The sequence below is a fragment of the Diabrotica virgifera genome, chromosome 10, assembly GCF_917563875.1.
Source record: "Diabrotica virgifera virgifera chromosome 10, PGI_DIABVI_V3a".
Classification (NCBI taxonomy): Eukaryota; Metazoa; Arthropoda; class Insecta; order Coleoptera; family Chrysomelidae; genus Diabrotica; species Diabrotica virgifera.
Window position 1 is genome coordinate 148,311,758 of NC_065452.1, and position 16,072 is coordinate 148,327,829.

The 16,072-nt window shown below is 34.0% G+C and overlaps 1 protein-coding gene across 2 annotated transcripts in view; it reads right to left on the reverse strand.

Annotated features, from left to right (window-relative positions):
* Positions 1 to 16,072, reverse strand: part of LOC114333588 (myocyte-specific enhancer factor 2) — a 427,721-nt gene that overhangs the window by 252,343 nt on the left and 159,306 nt on the right. For both annotated transcript variants that reach the window (XM_028283484.2, XM_028283486.2), the window contains one exon: positions 866 to 891. The gene's annotated coding sequence lies outside the window, so the exon portion shown is untranslated. The remainder of the gene's footprint in view (positions 1 to 865; positions 892 to 16,072) is intronic.

Genomic DNA, 16,072 nt, shown 5'->3' on the forward strand with positions numbered 1-16,072 from the left:
AGTAAACATGTAAATCAAAAATGAAAAAACTGCACGCCGGGGTTTACCGTGGTTGGGTCAGAGAGAGCAGCATATGTGCCTCCTGATGAGAGACTAATAAATTTCGAAATCGGTAGAGGTGCTTGCTGCACTCTCTGATTGAACTAGAATATGATGCGGCTGTAGTTTCGTGTTGCAACGAAATTGAAAATGGTTATTCATTTTTGAAAAAATAAAGATTTGCATTGGGGATCGAACCCGTGTATATTATGGTCATATCACGGTGACAGATAGATTAATTGAAAATAAACATTTTCAATAATACTTATTACGAGGAAGACAAATCCACAGACACAAAAATTATAATAAATATATTTACTAAAAACACTAATAATATATTCTTTTCACGCACACCTTATTTGCGCTACATAACTTAGAAGATGTAGCGACTAATACCATACTGTCGGTGTGCGCATGCGTCCATAAAAATACAAATTCACCCTCGTGCCTAAATATACCTAAAGAAGTATAACTTCAAAAATATGGATAAATCAGAAAAGCAAAAATATCGATAAACCAAAAAGAGGAAAACCAAGACAGACATGGCATGAAGTAATCGCAAAGATATTGGAGAGAAGAGGAGTGACATGTAAAGAAGCAAGGATGTTGACACGAAACCGCAAAGAATAGAAGAACATTGTTAAGAAGTAAATTAAACCTTACACCTTACACCATTATATGGTAGAAAGGTTTTTGATGAAACATGTAAATTTACTTGATAAGCTATGGAAGAAGAAACAGACGTCACATTAAGGAGAGTGCCATACCCGGGTCTTCATAATAATAATATTATACTTAGTGCATAGTAAAGTATTCAATTACTCACCTAATGTATTTATCTTCGACATAAATCTGAAACAAAAATATTATATTAACAATCGCAAGAATGAGAATTCTGTTTAAGTCAATATTACTACAAATTAAATAGCAAAACTGAACTAATTATTCCAGCGATCATGACTCACATGATGTATCTCTTCAGAGATTAGAATTTTTGGTGGAAATATTTACGGTTGAGGAACATGAGAGGCACTTTTTTGCATGCAGTTATTGGTGCGAAAATGCTATGACCAGAGGAGGGATGTCTTTATTTGCTTTATTGATTACCAAAAAGCTTTTGACAATGTGGTAAGACATTATGTGTTAATATATGCGTTAAGGGGGTAACGTGTCACGATTATATGCTGAATAAGCCATATAGTGATTTGAATAATCAACTTTAGACCAATTCTACATCAAACAGATTATAATAAACTTAATGTTGTTCTGAAGCTATTTCCTTGTGGCATTTTTATAATTAAGTATTTTCTATGGGAAATAAGCCACAATTTTACTAAAAAATGAATTTATTAACGTTTCGAAGCCCAAATCGGGTTTCGTTGTCAAAATACAAAATACTATTAAAATAAACAAAAATGTTGTTGCTAAGTAAAAAAATTCTTCTAATAATTTATTTAATCTGACTCATTTATATTGGCAATTCAGACGTATATTTAAAGTAGAAGACTTTAAAATGATATCGCCAATATTTATGAGTTGCGTTCCTGGGACGACTTTACTAAACGATAGTTCATTCGATTACATGAAATCAATCCCAACTCAAGAATATCCGTCGCAAAAAAATCATAGCATGTGATCTGTCTTTAAAAAGACAACCAAATGCAACGATGACAGTAAAATTCTCGCGTTAGAGATTCCATAGTAAATCACGAGGGAAAACCAGGAAAAAACCTCGTGATACTATCCCCACATCGTAAGTATTTGGTCTTATATTTAATTTACTTTCAAAAAACTAATACCAAATTCTGACTTTAATATGTTTAAATTATAAATAATATTAATAATACATAGATATACAATAAGTAATACTAAAATATAAAATTTAACATATAAAACTCGATATGTTATTGACTTACTAATCGTGGTATTTTCTTTCTATTGACTTCCTCTTTCAGTATGGGTAACCACATCCTACTGCATTTTTCCGAGGAATTTGAGACACAATTGGTTTCATATTTTCATATTTTTTGGTTTCATATTTCTCAAATTCCTCGGTAGAATGCAGTAGGATGTGGTTACCCATACTGAAAGAGGAAGTCAATAGAAAGAAAATACCACGATTAGTAAGTCAATAACATATCGAGTTTTATATGTTAAATTTTATATTTTAGTATTACTTATTGTATATCTATGTATTATTAATATTATTTATAATTTAAACATATTAAAGTCAGAATTTGGTATTAGTTTTTTGAAAGTAAATTAAATATAAGACCAAATACTTACGATGTCGGGATAGTATCACGAGGTTTTTTCCTGGTTTTCCCTCGTGATTTACTATGGAATCTCTAACGCGAGAATTTTACTGTCATCGTTGCATTTGGTTGTCTTTTTAAAGACAGATCACATGCTATGATTTTTTTGCGACGGATATTCTTGAGTTGGGATTGATTTCATGTAATCGAATGAACTATCTTTTAGTAAAGTCGTCCCAGGAACGCAACTCATAAATATTGGCGATATCATTTTAAAGTCTTCTACTTTAAAATGTATAATCTTCTTCTTCTTCTTCTTCAAATGCAAATCCACTAATGGATGTTGGCGATCACATTTTCCATTAACTCTCTGTTTATTGCAATGTGTATCAGAGATTGTATGTCGTTAATCCCTGTCCATTGCCTTATGTTTCGGAGCCAGGACATTTTCTTGCGTCATATTCCTCTCTTGCCTTCAATTTTACCCTGGATTATAAGTTGAAGGAACTGGTATTTTTCGTTTCGCATGATGTGACCCAAATACGCCGTTTTTCTTGTTGTTTTCGAAAAGCTGACGTTCTTGGTTGATTCTTGTAAAATGTATAATATACGTTTGAATTGCCAATATAAATGAGTCAGATTAAATAAATTATTAAAAGAATTTGTTTACTTAGCAACAACATTTTTGTTTATTTTAATAGTATTTTGTATTTTGACAACTAAACCCGATTTGGGCTTCGAAACGTTAATAAATTCATTTTTTAGTAAAATTGTGGCTTATTTCCCATAGAAAATACTTAATTATAATAAACTTAGGCCCGATACTTTATGTCTCGATTAACAGCCGGTTAGTTAACCGGGGTTTAATCGGGACCTCTTTAGGGTCTCTTGCGTTGTAATAAATGCAATTATAATTATTATCACCATTGCGAAAGACCCAATAAGATGTAAGCTAGTGGTAGAGGGGAAACCCATAGAACAGCTAAACCAGTTCAAATATCTAGGTGTAGAGTTATCAAGTTATCATGACCCAGCCAGAGACCTAGGGGGACAAATTAACAAGGCCGCTGTCTTGTCCGGATGTTTGAGAGATGCGGTCTGGAATAACCCATATATGAGAATGGACAGCAAAGTTAAAATTTATAAAACTTGCATCAGACCTATTATGACCTATGGCACTGAATCAAGGGAAGATACCAATAAAACCAAAAGCGTGCTACGAACAGCCGAAATGGAGACACTAAAAGAAATAGCAGGGAAGACAAGAAGAGATAGAATACGAAACAACATCATCAGGGAACAATGTGGCGTGCAAGATGTAGTCAGATTGGGCAGGCAAAGACGAAGAGAATGGTTCAGTCATGTAAAAAGAATGGAGGAGCAGAGACTACCAAGAATTGCTCTAGAAGGAAAACTAGCAGGCAAGCGTCCACCGGGGAGATCACCAAAAAGATGCGAGAGATAGCTGGCAGTCTACCTCTCAAGAAATACTGCAACGTCGGAATTAACAGATCGACAGATCTACAACAAGTATAAGAAGAAGAAGAAGATAATTATTATTATACTTATTTATAATAATAATACTTGTAATTGCATTTATTACACCGCAAGAGACCCTAAGACCGATGTCAGATTATGCGTTTTGACCGGATGCGGTGGAGACGCATCCGTTTCCAACGCAACCGGACCGACCTGTCACACTATGCGTTTTGACCGGATGCGGCGGAAACGCATCCGGTCAAAACGCATAATCTGACATCGGCCTTAAGAGGTCTCGATTAAACCATGGTTAACTAACCGGCTGTTAATCGAGACATAAAGTACCGGGCCTAAGACTCAGGTAAATTTGTCGTAATTCTCTCGTAACTTATCATTGAAAAGAAACTACATACTCCCAAATAATGTCTGTTATCCTAGTTTTAAGTGAATAAGTACGAAGTATGTGGTTTTTTGCGTTAAATACTGAGTAGAATATCAAAAATCAAAGTTTATAAAGTAATAGTAAATTTTGTCGTCTTGTATGGGACATAATAATTTAATGAACTATGTATGGAGAACTTAATAGAGCAGGTCATTGAAAATACAGTCAATTTCCGCGACTCTGCAGAAGCTTTTTTTAAAATTAATGAAAAATTATTTGATATACTAGATCTATGTATTATGATCAGAGAGGCGTAGGTTTGCTGCTCTCTGCCCCAAGTGACGTGTACAGCAGTGGCGGCTCGTGGCCTTGGAGACAGGGTCGGCAAGGTTTTTTGTCTCCTCATATAGGTATACCATCAAACTAAAAGGCTTAAATCATCATAGGAGATTTTGTTGTTTTTTGTTTTTTTTTATTTGATGTACTTTGACATTCTCTCTTGTTTCATGGTGTTTCGACCATACGTGTTGATTCTTTTGAGACAAGATAAATCCCGTTTATTTGAGGCAGAAATTGGTGGTAGTGGTGATAAGATAATTGATGAACAGTTTGTTATAATGAATTGCAGTATGTACTTACTACATTGAATTATACATACATATTTTGTAACTTATCCCACTGTCTGAAAATATTTGGATCGGCATAATTTAAGTACCTAACTTGTTATAATAAATATCTTGGAAATTCTTTGGAAAAGAGGTCAAAAATTTGCAAATCTTCAAAATTCGAAAAACGAGTATCTATTTGCATATATTAGTAGGTATCCCAAATTTCAAGATATACCTGTTCGTTTTTCAAGATATGTATCATGTTGTTGTCTTTTTTTGGAATGGTTCGGAAATATCAAGCGAGTCTAAAATGTCACTGCGTATATATTGGAAACTACTATCATTACGAAAATCTCTGAGATTTTGCACCAGCTTTCGTATTCTATTTTCTGAATAAATAATGTCAGTTGACTGATTTTGAACAATAATGAATATCTTGGGCAAACTCTGTCTTAAAAATATTTAAAAGAATTTAAATTTAAAAGAAAGTTCTCAAATCGATTGCTTCACGGATCGAGGTATCGCCAATATCAAAATCAAAATAAAAATCAATAATAAAATCAAAAACTTCCAAAAGCTGTTCACGAAAATCTGCTACAGATACTAAAACTACCAGAGATAATCTGCTTAGATAAAACTAACCTAGATTTAAAATTTCATCGCGTCTGACAAACTGTTCACTTTTTTTTCGAAACAAATTTGTTCTAAAGCAGTAATCCGTTTAGGTGAGCTAAACTGGCAAGAAAAGACGATATTCTTTATTTTTTTACACGTATCATGCAAAACTAAATTCATTATATGCGCATAATAGTGAGTAAATAAAGCTTGTGATGCAATATGTAGTTTTAACTTTTGCCTGGAGACCATGCAATTCACCACACATCACAGCAACGCCGTCATAAGATTGCCCCAGTTTGCCCTACCAATTTATTTTTGATATCAAAAAATTTTAAAAAATTCTTTAAAACATCAAAAATATATTCTGCCTTATTGCTTTTACTCACGTTTCTAAAACCTAAAAACCTCTCATAAATATTACCACGTAACGACGTAACGCGTATCGAACAACAATAATTGATAATTGTGAATGACATGATAATCAGAAGTTTCATCTACTTCCAGCGAAAAGCAAATGGTTTTCTAAATCTCAGATTCAATAACGTTATTCAAAATGTAACTATTTGATTATATGTATTAGTTCATTCTGTATTACGAATACACTTCGAATCAGAAAGTAAATATTTCTAAAACAATGTTATTATTTTCTCTATAATTACTTTGATTTTTAACAAATGCTTCGATCCATCATGTCCACTACATGATAATTCCTGACAACTTAAAAAAATTACAATATCAATTAAACGACGTAAAACGGCGTGATTATTTTTGACAATTTCTGCCGATGCGATCTGGCGATGCACTACCGACCGGCAGATTTAAATATGCCGTACCTGCCTACGGAGAGAATGTATGTTCGCTTGCTCATCGACTTGTTATTTCGTTGAGTTTTGCGTGTAAATCATCAGCTGCGGATGCGTTGGGTACGGCTAGCCGAAAAGTCAGATGAATGACTCGGATCATTCATTTTTTGAGAAGTCTGTTATGCGCAGGGATCACTTAACGCTCGGATTGATCAAATCCTAAAACCCATGAATAAAATTTAGTATGTATTATCTGACAGATTTTTTTTTACTTCACAGATACAAATATTAAAAAAAATCTATCTATATAAATGTGTGGGTCGGCACTGCCGACCCTGACCGGCCACCACTGCCGACCCTGACCGGCCGCTACTGGTGTACAGTAAGGGAAAAAACCCTTACTGTATAATATAATATGTATCTAAAAAAATGTATATAATTTAAGCATAATTAGGTCGTTACAGAAGATGTTGTTTCTACAAAATCACAAACAAAGCGAAGGTTGATTGACGGAGCTTGTTTGGGTAACCTCGCGTACCGCTTGGATACTCACGTACCGTTTACTTTCAAAGTCCAAATTAAAGGAAGATATAAAAAGCCCGCAGAGGGGTAAAATAGAAGCATTAATATTCATATTAAGATTAAGATCGTTACTATGCTAGTTAGGGGTCGTGTGAGATTGGTGTCTGAAAGACTACCCCGCGAAACAACATCTTCATAACCTTACGTGTATGGATGTTGTAAACTTTAAATAAAGTTATAAGTTAGAGTCAGTGTTTTCCTAAGTTCCGATAGTTGGCTCCCCTTCCGTTCCATTGCGGATCCAACACGACACCTCGACATGACAACCCTGCAACTCGACAGACGAAACTCCGAGAGCTTATCCCCGCATTGCAACTGACGTTTATGGAGTAGGCGTCTAGCGACATCTGGCAACTGAAAGTCAAAGTTTTCAACCTAATAGAAATATTAAAAATAGTCCTAAAAGATATTTAATTGAATACTTATTGTAGTCTACGGCGCATCTGTTTTGAGATGGACGTTGAGAGGTGACTCAAATTTTTTTGCAGAAATTGCAATAATAATATTTGAGTTATCCTCCCTCTCAAAAAGGTCCGGAACATTATTTAAATAACCAAAATGTCAAAAATTGGAGGAAAAATTCGATTTTTTTCTTCGTTTTTTGATCGTAACTTTAAAAGTCTTCATTTCCGAGAAAAGTTGTACTAACATAAAAGTTGCGTAATTAAATTTCCTACAATACAGAATCGGATAAAAATTTAAAAAATAGTCACCCTAGTTGTAAAATAGCAATAATTTCGAAAAAACCATACAAAAACAAGTATTCGCATTTTACGTTTTTCAACCATTTATGCTACACTTAGGACCTTCATATTTCACATAGAAAAACTTTATGATACAGTAAAACAATACTGTAAATTTGATTAAGATCGGATCAATAGATTTTGCAAAATAAATTTTGCAATCCAGCTTTCGCAAAAAACATTCATTTTTTCAAAATGCTACAGGACTGAAAATAAAGCAGATAGCAAGTTAAATTTTTTTTTTTGCTTATAGAAGTGTACTGTACTTTTCATTTGCAATTTTCAAAACTAAAATCGATTAATTACCACGGCGTCAGAAAATTTTTGAAATAAACAATAATTTTTGGTGCTACGCGCAGGACAGCGGTGTTCGATTCACACAAGTTGATTTCCACCAAAATTTCTTCCAATCTTTATCTAATATATTATTTTCTTACTCTATATTTTGTTGCATTTTAATATTTTAATTCCACAAAAATCAAACTAATTTTATTATTGTTTGTGAAATATTGTTTAAACAATTGCATATGTTTAAAAATAATAAACTTTTATTATTTAAGTTAAAATATATGAACAAAGAAAGTTTTTGCTAATAAAAGTGTTATTTCAAAGGATAAAGTATGTGTTTTTATTTTGCAATAAACAAATTTATTTATTTATATCGAAATGTAATAAAAATTAAAATGTATCAATCATTATCAAAGGTCATTGGAATGCCCAATCAGAGCAAACTATCCGCTGTCCTACGCGTAGCACCAATAATTATTGTTTATTTAAAAAAATTCCTGACGTCGTGATGTTAATCGATTTTAATTTTGCAAAATTGCAAATGAAAAAGGTACAGTACACTTCTATACGCAAAAAAATTTTCAACTTGCTATCTGCTTTATTTTCAGTCCTGTAACATTTTGAAAAAATGAATTTTTTTTACGAAAGCTGGATTGCAAAATTTATTTTGCAAAATCTATTGAACCGATCTTAATAAAATATACAGCATTGTTTTACTGTATCATAAATTTTTTCAGGGTGAAATATGAAGGTCCTACGTCTAGCATAAATGGTTGAAAAATGTAAAATGCGAATACTTGTTTTTGTATGTTTTTTTCACAATTATTGCTATTTTGCAACAAGGGTGACTATTTTTTAAATTTTTAACCAATTCTATATTGTAGAAAATTTAATTACGCAACTTTTATGTCAGTACAACTTTTCTCGGAAATGAATACTTTTAAAGTTATAATCAAAAAACCAAGAAAAAAATCGAATTTTTCCTTAATTTTTTGACATTTTGATTATTTAAACAATGTTCCGGACCTTTTTGAGAGGGAGGATAACTCAAATATTATTATTTGATTTATTTTCAAGCAATTTGTGCAAAAAAATTTGAGTCACCTCTCAACGTCCAAATGTACTAATATTTTTACAGATGAGCCCTGGTCTATTGGTCCATTTTCCTGGTAACACCTCCATGGCTTCTAAAAATTGCAAGCCAGATGGATGCTGAAGCGAAGAAGACAAGAGGGAATTCAAAATGGGAATGAAAGAGGGAATGAAAAATAAGACAGTTCTGCCTTCGCATTGCAACTGAATAAAAATGGTATACATTTTTATTTTATTTTATTTGTTTAATTTTAAAAATTCAATTTTTACAACACTATTTCCAATACATATACACGCATAAAAACTGTAGAAATAATGGGTTCCATGATTTTGTACTGTTAACATCATTTGATTCAAATTCAAATTAAAATTTAACCCCAGCCAAATGATACATTATGAAACTAAAATAAATCATTGTTTTTATTCACGTTCCGCATAGGATCTTCGCAAAAAACGTCCTTAAACTGATTATTTAATAGTTAAATAATGCACACAATACATAAAACTGGTTACGTCATAGGTCAACTATTACTACTGACTACTGAATGAATTTTTTAAGCGGTTAAGATCGTTTTAGTTATAGACCAGACAACGGAATTTTTGAATATTATGGTAAAATCAACAATTTTACGTCTTTGCGCAACCTTGAGACAGAGTTAGATAACGAAACGCAGGATCATTTGACTTTTTACTTTCAATTTCAACCGGAATAGATTTGGTTTATGTTCGTCGTTTTTGATTCCATTTCCTTTGGCTTCAGAACTGCACGAAGATTGTGCAATCGTGTATTGTTTCTCCGGCTATGTTTTTAGTTATAGAACAGGCAATGGAACTTTTGAATCCTGGAACTAACGTTAGATAACAAAATTCAAGATCCTTTGATTATTTACTTTCAAGTGGATAGCCTTTAGGTTTACTGTAGTAGTTTTTGATGCCATTCAATTTAGTTGAGTTAAGCAGGACTTTATACAGGGTGTTTCATTGGGAAACGGAAATACTTTAATGGTGAATAGAGGTCACCGAGCCGGTTCTAGATATAGTACATTTTTTGCCCTACCGACTTTTATAACCGAGTTACAGGGTGTTTTATCGATATTGCCTATTTCTTTCCTAAGCCATAACTTTAGAACCACCCTGTATATTTTTTTGATATTTGGTACACATATGTCTCATTCAAAACCCAAACGACCGACATACTAACCATAAGAAAAATCCAGGTCCGGATTAACAAAAAATTATAAAGTAATTGTGACCTTAAAACAACACCCTGTATATTGAAATTTTGAAAATCTGTTTGCATATTTGAAAAGAGCACAAAAAAGTAAGTTTAATGGTTCGCTTCAATTTTTCGGCCAGACAATTTTATGACTTTAATTTTGAAATTATATTGAATTTTTTAAGAACTTTGACATTAAAAAGCAGATATTATTAACGTTTAGTTATAAATTATTAAAGTTAATGAATAAATACTAATTTTAAAAATAATCAATACTTATTTACTACATTGGAATGACCCAATTACTAATGACAAGTAAAAACCAGGTCCGGATTAAGAAAAAAATATAAAGTAATTGTGACCTGGAAACAACACCCTGTATATTGAAATTTTGAAAATTTGTTTGTGTATTAAAAGGTGCATGTTACATTTTTGCGCAGATAATTTATTTACGGCAATTTTGATATCATATTGATTAATTCTATCAAGGTCACAAGAAGCTACCAGAAAAATGAAGAATAATCCCAATGTAATTAGAAAATCGATTTGAAATATTTTAAAACGAGCAAGGAAATGCATCGAACAAAATGGCGGACATTTTGAGCAACTGTTATAGTTCAAATATTTTTAATTTATGTTAAATTGTTGAATTGTAACGATTTTTTGTTTTATTAGATATGTTTTTTTAATTCTTTAATAAATCATTAAAATATCCCAATTCTCGCAATTCTAATTATTTTTAATCATGTGCATATAGCTACAAATCCAGAGAATCTATGAAGCCAGCGTAGTAAATAAGTATTAAGTATTTTTAAAATAAGTATTGATTCATTAACATTAAATTATTATTAAAAGTTAACAATACCTGGTTTTTAATCTCAGAGTTCTTTAAAATTTCAATATAATTTCAAAATTGATGTAATTAAATCAACGGCGAAAAAATTAAAATAAGCCTTTAATCACAGTTTTTCATGCTCTTTTAAAATGCGCAGACAAATTTTAAAAATTTGAATATACAGGGTGTTGGTTCAAGGTCACAATTACTTTGTATTTTTTTCTTAATCCGGACCTGGATTTTTCTTGTCATTAGTAATTGGGTCGTTCCAATATGGTAAATAAGTATGTATTAATTATTTTTAAAATTAGTATTTATTCATTAACTTTAATAATTTATAACTAAAAGTTAATAATATCTGCTTTTCAATGTCAAAGTTCTTAAAAAATTCAATATAATTTCAAAATTAAAGTCATAAAATTGTCTGGCCGAAAAATTGAACCGAACCATTAAACTTACTTTTTTGTGCTCTTTTCAAATATTCAAACAGATTTTCAAAATTTGAATATACAGGGTGTTGTTTTAAGGTCACAATTACTTTTAAATTTTTTGTTAATCCGGACCTGGATTTTTCTTATGGTTAGTATGTCGGTCGTTTGGGTTTTGCATGAGACATATGTGTACCAAATATCAAAAAAATATACAAGGTGGTTCTAAAGTTATGGCTTAGGAAAGAAATGGACAGAATCGATAAAACACTCTGTAACTCGGTTATAAAAGTCGGTAGGGCAAAAAATGTACTATATCTAGAACCGACTCGGTGACCTCTATTCACCATTAAAGTATTTCCGTTTCCCAATGAAACACCCTGTATAATCGGTTATATATTGGTGTAGTGTTTTAATAAAGGTTATCGTTTTATAAATAATAGTTTTGCTGTAAAACGACAACTAAAGACGTCAACAACACCAGGGCCGTAACTACAATGTTGGGGGCCCCGGGGCAAACGTAATCTGGGGGCCCCTACCCCCCAGCGCAAGGGGGGTTTGGAAAAATGTTTGATATTTAACCTCTTGAAAACGCATTTTCCCTCCTGTGTGAACATCACACTCTCTTCTTTCTTTTTTTTTCAGCATGTCTTGCAATAATTATAAAATTAGCAGCGCTAATGAATACATCTTCATCTGTATCTGACATTGTGGAAGGATCATCAACGAATGCGTTCGTACGCTACAATGTAAGGTTCGTTCTAAGACAACACATTTGTACGATCCCTTGAACCGTCACGAAATCGATTGGACTGTTTTAATGAGCAGAATCACCGTTGAACTGTTTTCTTTCGATCACGAACCGATTACCGGTACGTAACCCTCTTGGAACGTATTTGTGTACCATTTCAAGTTCGAGTTGCGCCTGAGCCATTTTCAGTACGAGTACCACTAGTAGTTTGCTAGATGGTTAGAAATTATCATTTCTAACATGTTCATTAAACATCACTTCAACTTCAAAATCTTCCTCAGAACCGATATCTGACAAATCGCTATCTTTTATGAAAAAAAAAAAAATAAATTATCCATATTTTTAAAATTAATTTGAAAAAAAAAGAATTAATAATTATTTAAACGAAAATCAAGATTCACAGGTACTAATAGCGTGCGGATTGTGGATTATTTTGATTGAATCATCAGCTGATCTCATAGCAGTGACCAGTAAAAATGAAAACAATCCGAAATAGTTTCTTCTTGAAGGCATGTATCAAAAGGACCGTTCAGTTACCGATTTCTAAACGGTACATGGATCGTTTGGAACAACACAGTGTACGTTAGTGATACGAATCATCGTTCATGTTCGCTAGGAACGCATTTTTTATAATGCGCATGACGAGGGCAGTACGAAGGACGGTTTTTATGTCACTTGGAACGCGCCTGTAAATGGTCTTACTTTGTAGCGAACGAATAACCAAGTGAACTACCAAACAAACGCAACTTACTTACTAAGGCTACGGCTCCACGGGCGGGAAATTGACGCTAGCAGTAGCAGTAAAATGAACTTAAGGTTCCGTGGAACGGAATGGGAATAGCCGAACTGAACCGACTACGCACAAGTCCTGTAGTCGGTACAGTTCGGCTATCCCTATTCCGTTCCGCGGAACCTTAAGTTCATTTTACTGCTACTGCTAGCGTCAATTTCCCGCCCGTGGAGCCGTAGCCTAAGGTGCCTTAAGCAACTGCAATGTGAGCCAAACACAGTCAGTGAAGCTGGTTAGTGTAGTGGTGGGACTGATCCTAATGTGCTCATTATATCTTGCCCTTACCCTTATTTTCAAAATGTGGTATGGTACGTTTAGCAGTAAATGGTTGGCTTCAATGGTCAATACTTGTACTGGTACTTCAATAGTATAAAAGGCCCGGTTTCAGGTAAAATTTAAATATGTTTGAATGTTTGTTTGTCTATAATCTTAGCAATTAAAATAGATTTAATTTATTTTAAAACTCATTTGAAAACATTAATTACGGGTATATAAGGCAAAGCAAAATATTTTACATCCGTTTTTTTGTTTTTGTCGTCGTAATTATTGTAAATTTTGTGGATTCTTTGCTTTATTATAGGAGTACCGTCTAGTCAGTGTTAATTGTCAAAAGACCAACTCTGTCTACCTCGGTTGCTTATCGCTCCGGGAGGGTCTTAACAATGGGCTAGGTCAGATAAATTTAATAATATTTACGACCGCACTAATTGAAGTCAACCATTTACTGCTAAACAAACCATACCATGTATGGCAGGATTCCGAAAAAATTACGGAACAAATGACCATCTACAAAGTATAAAAACCCTGATAGAGAAAGTAGTGGAATACAATAAACCCCTAGTTCTAGTTTTTATCGATTTTCATAAAGCCTTTGACACAGTTGAACTTAGCAAAATATTACAGGCGCTTAAAGAATGCAGGCTAGATTATAGGTATACAAAATTATTACACAAAATATACTTACAGGCAACAACCACTGTCAAATTACATACTAACAGTAATCGCATAAAAATAGAACGGAGGGTTAGACAAGGAGACCCAATGTCACCTAAACTTTTTAATACGGTCTTAGAACATGCTTTCAAGAGTTTGGATTGGATGACAAAGGGAATAAAAATAGATGGAGAATACCTAAACAACTTACGTTTCGCCGATGATATAGTCATAGTAGCTGAGGATCTAGGTATGGCAAGAGAGATGGTACAAGAACTCGTTGTAGCTACAGAAAATGTAGGTTTAAATATAAACATCTCAAAAACAAAAATAATGACAAATTTGGTACCCAACCAGAACATCAGTATTGGTGGGAAGGAAATAGAACTCGTAGATAGATATAAATACCTGGGACATGAAATTACGATTGGCAGGGATAACCAGACTCATGAGCTGAAGAGAAGAATCGGTCTTGGGTGGGCAGCATTTGGAAAACTGAGAGAAACTTTTAAAAGTGAGTTACCCACATGTCTAAAGAGAAAGGTATTCGATCAGTGCGTCCTCCCAGTCTTGACGTACGGATCAGAAACACTTACCTTAACTAAAGCCTCGGCTACCAAACTAAGAGTCACGCAGAGAAGAATGGAGCGGTCAATGTTAGGAATAACTCTGCGAGACAAAATCAGAAACGAAGAAATCAGGAGAAGAACAAAGGTGACTGACGTCATCGAGAGGATAGCCAGGTTGAAGTGGAGATGGGCAGGACACGTAGCCAGAATGACAGATGGGCGATGGACGAAGAGGTTATTGGAATGGAGGCCAAGAGAAGACAAGAGAAGCGTCGGTCGACCGCCTACAAGATGGACTGACTACTTAAGAAAGGTAAGTAAAAACTGGATGAGGGCGGCGCAGGATAGATGGGGTTGGAAACGAGGGGAGGAGGCCTATGTTCAGCAGTGGACTTTTGAGGCTGGATGATGATGAAACCATACCATGTGGTTCCTTTCACATACCAAGATGTGGTCTGGGAAAATTGAAGACAAATTAGCTGGGCTGGGACCTGGGACCCCTATTTCGGTTGCATTTTAATTTTTATTTCGCCAAAATACCTAATTTTCTCAGCAACAATTTATATCTTTACGAAAGCTCTCGGGGGCCCCAGCTTAGCCGGGGTCCCCTCTTCCAATGGCATTTTAGGTTTTGTTGCGCCGAAATAACTAATTTCCTAACTAATAATTTAAATTTTTATGTTACCGTCTCGGGGGTCCCAGTTTAGCTCAGGCCTCAGGGCCCCTGTTCTATTCCAACTGCATTTTAGTCGAGAAGACTAATTTCCCCAGTGAAAAATTAAGACTTTATGTTACTGTCTTTTTAAAATTGTGTCATTTGAAAATATTTCGTTGATATCGGCTTTTAAATTACATATTTTCATTTTCCTCGTTAAAATCTATGCACGGCCAACCAAAAGGAGGCCTCTGTGCGGCCCCCTTGGCTGGGGGCCCCGGGGCACTGCCCCGGTTGCCCCAATGGTAGTTACGGCCCTGAACAACACCCTTACCGGTTTCAAGCTCGTCAACTTTCATCAGAGAGTGTTTAGATGACTTTCTCTGAATGAACTAAAACAAATTCGACTGCTAGCATCGAATTACAGCAAAGCAAAGCGATACGGGTGCCGTGGCGGCATCTGCTTACAACAATTAAATGTTACATTGCTCCACTGCTACATTGGCCCTAATAAAAGTTTTATTTTATTATTATTTTTAATTTTATTAAGGTAAAACTTCGCTTGTTATCGTTTTAGATATAGACCAGACATTTGAATTTTTGACTGCAAAATAGTTTTACGTTTTACCATAAGCCTATCATATACGGTCAATATTATTGAAGCAATATTGCTATTGATCAATATATTATGTATTGAATGTGTAAGTGTAAGGAATACATTGAAACAATAATATTGATGACAATATTATTGAAAAAAATAAAATCCATTTGTTTTTTATTGAAGTCCCATCAATAGATTGAGGCCCCATCAATATTATTGACACCGTGTAATGCCTCCTCTACATATCAGCAGACGCGTCTGCGGATGCATCTGCCGATGTATCTGATGCCTCCTCTACATATCAGCAGACGCGTCTGCGGATGCATCTGCGGACGCATCTGCCGATGTATCTCATGCCTCCTCTACATATCAGCAGACGCGTCCGCGGATGACATCCCCGTATGC